Below are 4,941 nucleotides of genomic sequence, written 5' to 3' on the forward strand. Positions count from 1 at the left end.
AGCTCACTGCAAGCTCCGCCTCCCGGGTTCACGCCATTCTCCTGTCTCAGCCTCCCGAGTAGCTGGGACTACAGGCGCCCGCCTCGTCGCCCGGCTAGTTTTTTGTATTTTTTAGTAGAGACGGGGTTTCACTGTATTAGCCAGGATGGTCTCGATCTCCTGACCTCGTGATCCCCCCATCTCGGCCTCCCAAAGTGCTGGGATTACAGGCTTGAGCCACCGCGCCCGGCCTATATTTTAAAATGTTGACATTTAGGTAGATTTTCATGGTTTTTTTTTTCCCAGTAGTTACCTTTGTACTTTTTAAATACTGCTTTTAAATACTTTTAATACTTTTAAATACTGCTTAGTTCCAAGTGCTTTTATTTAACTTTGTAAAACTAGTTTATCAATTTTATTGGTATTTCTTAACTTACACTTCCTGCCTACACAACAATCAATGTGATTATTCTACTTTTTTTTCCTGCCTCCTTTCTCTTTCCAGTTTTTAGTTGCATTATTTCTACTTTGTCACATACAGCATCTGGGTGCTGAATGTCTACTCTCTTACCCGCGTGTGTGTGTTCACTACGTTTTAATTTTGTTTGTTCTCTGAAGTTTGCCCAGTCCTCTCTTGGCTGGAGTTTATCTTCCAACAGATTGCTTAAGAAGGGCTCGTGGATGCATGATTCCCTAAGTTCTTGTGTCTTGAAACAGTTGTTTTACATACTTGACACCTGAAGGCAATCTGCCTGGTTTTGAAATTCTAGGTTCACACCTTCGTTTCCTGGAAAATGCTGTCCCATTGTTGCCTTGCTTTCTATGTTACTTTTTCTTTTCTTTTCTTTTTTTGTTTTTTGAGAAGTCTGATGACAGAGTCTTCTGATCTTGTAAGTTATTTGATCTTTTTGTTTAAAAGACTGGAGAATTTTTTTCTTTATCTTTGAAGTCTTCGTTTTGCTAGGACATCACAGTTGTTGATTCTGAGTACATTTTCCAGGTAGCTGGTGGGCTTTTTTGATAGGTACCTCAGTGTCATATCCAAGGGAGATTAGAGCCCCTGCTTAGGCATCTTGTACGTTAGTCCTCATTTTGTCTTTTTCTTTCATATCTTTCTTGAGTTCAATTAATTCTCTTTAAATTTTTTCTTTCTGCTGGTTGTTTTTACTTTTTGAATTTCTGTTTTAAGAGTTTTTTTTTTCTTAATAACTACAAATGTGTCCTTAAGGCTGTTTAATTCATTTCCAAGTATTGTGTTAGATTTTCTTCTGCTTCATGGTTAGTTTCGCGTAAGTTTGGGAGAAAATTGTTGTCAGTATAGGAGTTTGGATTTGGAGTCTCATCTTACATTTTTAACAGTCGACTAGTATATTTTATTCATATTTTTATGCCTTTAAACATTTATAGCAGTATATACTATTCCTATTTTTAAAAAGGCATCCTTTTCTATTAGTACAAGAAGTACAATTTGATTAACGGAGATGATGATGATGATGATGATGATGATGATGATGATGGTGAAGTAGTTATGTGTCCTATGATTTTTGGGTCCTCTTTCGTCTTACAGGATGCCACTGCTCCCGACTTCTATGCCTCCTTTCCTCTTTCATGAACAATCTCCAAAGTGCTTCTTTCCCTATTTTATTTTCTTCTCATTCAGAAGACTGTGACTTTGAGTTGCATGTAATCAGTACTCTGACCTAGTAAGTTTTTCCAGTATTTTCATACTGAGGATGAACTTACTCATTCCAACAGTAGGTGTTTTTTGTTGTTGTTGTTGTTGTTGTTGTTATTGTTGTTTTGGACAGACTCTCTCTCTGTTGCCAGGCTGGAGTGCAGTAGCACGATCTCGGCTCACTGCAACCTCTGTCTCCCAGGTTCAAGCAATTCTCCTGCCTCAGCCTCCCAAGTAGCTGGGACTACAGGTGTGTGCCACCACACCCAGCTAATTTTTGTATTTTTAGTAGATATGGGGTTTCACCATGTTGGTCAGGATGGTCTCAATCTCTTGACCTCGTGATCTACCCGCCTCGGCCTCCCAAAGTGCTGGGATTATAGGCGTGAGCCACCGCGCCCGGCCCCAGTAGTAGTTTTGATCATTCTTGGGCCTGCTGGTATTTCCCCTCTTCTATCTTCTACCTAGGTTTTTTGTTTTTGTTTTTTGTTTTCCAGACTCTCTTGCTCATCACAAGGATTGTAGCAGGAGTGGAAAGATCACTTGCTGTATTTTTTTTTCTTATTTTATTAAAAGTAATTTAAATCTGGGGGTTTTCTGTTTTCCAGTTATGCTGAGGACATAGCTAGGGATAACAGTGGTAATTACAGCCGGGGGTTTCTGATTATAATGCTTTGATTGTATTTTACAATAAAAAGATGGAGTATGAGAAATGGAATGCAGCTCTGTTGAAGCTGCTCATATGAAATGCAATCTGCCTTGACTGGCTACACTGTCTGGTATTGTGTATAGTGCTGTATTTATTCCCTGTGTTTGCTCCCGACTGTGAGAAACCCTAACCAGTAATTGATTCTACTTACCAATATTGGATGTAGGACTCAATATTATGTCATTGACAAGTATGAAATTATTTGACCATCCATTCTCCATTTTTTAAGATTTTTGTTTGTTTTATGAGACAGAGTCTTGCTCTGTCACCCAGGCTGGAGTGCAGTGGCACAATCTCAGCTCACTGCAACTTCCGTCTCCCAGGTTCAAATGATTCTCCTGCCTCAGCCTCCCAAGTAGCTGGGATTAGAGGTGCCCACTACCACGCCCAGCTAATTTTTGTATTTTTAGTAGTGACAGGGTTTCACTATGTTACCCAGGCTGGTCTTGAACTCCTGACCTGAGGTGATCTGCCTGCCTCGGCCTCCCAAACTGCTGGGATTACAGGCGTGAGGCACTGCACCCAGTCCATTCCCCATTTTTTTTAGAGTGGCAGATGCAGGAGGACAGGAATCAGAAAAACGTTTATGGAAATGCTGAGCCATGCAGAAGGTGAGAGATTTTAGCAAATGATGATGTAACTCTCCAGGCAAAAAGCTAGATAAATTAAACTCCACTGTCAAAGGTCCCTGAGAAAAATTACATCTCTGTAACTAAGGGTTTTATTTTAGTCTTCATTCTCCTTGCTATTTTTTTCTTCAGAATGTGATACTATACACTTCCCACTCTTGCTTGAAAGTCATTTCTCATGTTGCTAGATTACAGTTTCTTTTTTACTGTACCTTCTGTATCTCCTTTCCTGCAGAGTTTCCTTCCATCACTCCAAATAGGCACATTTTCCAAGCTCTTGTTAAACCTCTACTATTCTCTTTCTTAACTCTTTTCCTTAAAGAATGTACTTACTTACATGCATGACTCTTGGGCATTTCTCTCAGCCCTGACCTTTTTGCTGAACTCCAATAATAAAGCTTTTTAGCAGAGAAGTGCCACTGGGAGTGGGAAAGGGAGAGACCGACACTCATTTTCTGCCATCTTTCAAACCCAGCATCTCCTAAGGTGAGTCAGCCTCTTCTCTCCAAAACCAACTTCTTTTGTGACAAAAGTCATTAACATCGTTTTTCTCTAGTTGCTCAAGCTAAAACCATGAACGGAACTTCTGCTTGATTCTTTTTCTACATACTCCTTGCCCCGCGTCCTTATTTTGTGGATTCTCCTTCTATACATCCTTTGACTTTTCTGTATCTGTCCATTTCCCCAGTATGCGCTTTCATCAACTCATTTTCAATTTGATTTAGCAGCTGCTTCGCTGGAATCCCTGCCTCCACCCTCTCTGCTCTGCCCTTTTGACAACTGTCTACTGTCAAATTAATGTTTCTTCAGTATGACTCATCAAATCGACTTCTGATCAGAATCATGTAGTGGTTTCCATTTCCTAGATTTCTTTCATTTTCTAGGCATTCAGATTGCTCTACCTTCAGTCATTCCAATTGTCCTTCTGCTCAGTTGAGGCCATACATGGGTAGCCTGCCTGGTGTACTTAAATCTTTCACAGAATGCACAATATTTTTTCTGCGTTCATAAGGCCTGAAATGTTTTTTACTGACTTGACTTTTCACTCACTTACTTTAAATATTACTCATACTTTATGGTTCTATATAAGTCTTGCGTTTTTTTGTGTACTTCACCCTCCACGAGTTTTCTCCACACCTTAATCCTGGAACAGTTCTTGTCTGTGGTCTCCTAGTCTTTAAACTGTTTGTTGCTTTATAATGTTGTTTAGTTATTTGTGCATATAAGTCATGTGTTTCTAGTGAGATTGTTGGCTCTTTGACTAGACTAGCTTTATGGAGCAAAGAGACTAGGCCTTACCTGGGAACTCTATACCTAATACTTGTTTACATTATTGGCATCTTCCTATACCTGAACACTTGGCCTTATCCCAGATATGTAAGTTTTGTTTGTGTGTTTGTTTTTGTTTTTTGAGATGGGGTCTCACTCTGTCACCCAGGTTGGAGTGCAGCAGTGTGATCTTCCCTCACTACAACTTCTGTCTCCTAGCCTCAAGTGATCCTCCCACCCCAGCCTCCCAAGTAGCTGGGACCACAGGCACATGCCATCATGCCCAGCTAACTTTTGTATTTTGTTTGGTAGAGTCAGGGTTTCACCATGTTGCCCAGGCTGGTCTCAAACTCCTGAGCTCAAGCAGTCTGCTTGCCTCAGCCTCCTAAAGTGCTGAGATTATAGGCATGAACCACTGGCCCCAGACATGTAAATATTTAACTCTGATTTTAGAAGAGTTTTTGGAATTTTTATGAGAGAGTTCAGAATAAGTCATCTTAGACCCAAGTTTATGTAATGGGGTTCTATAGTCATCACAATAATAGCCTACACTGGGATGAGAGCAATTAAAAAAATTTGGTGGCCGGGCGCGGTGGCTCAAGCCTGTAATCCCAGCACTTTGGGAGGCCGAGACGGGCGGATCACGAGGTCAGGAGATCGAGACCATCCTGGCTAATACG

At 40.7% G+C, this 4,941-nt stretch overlaps 1 long non-coding RNA gene across 1 annotated transcript in view; it reads right to left on the reverse strand.

The window, feature by feature from the left end:
* The window catches only part of LOC108519668 (uncharacterized), a 13,624-nt gene that overhangs the window by 2,381 nt on the left and 6,302 nt on the right, over positions 1–4,941 (reverse strand). The gene's annotated exons all lie outside the window — the stretch shown is intronic.

This window comes from Rhinopithecus bieti, unplaced genomic scaffold (assembly GCF_001698545.2).
Source record: "Rhinopithecus bieti isolate Rb0 unplaced genomic scaffold, ASM169854v2 scaffold_48345, whole genome shotgun sequence".
NCBI classification, from domain to species: domain Eukaryota; kingdom Metazoa; phylum Chordata; class Mammalia; order Primates; family Cercopithecidae; genus Rhinopithecus; species Rhinopithecus bieti.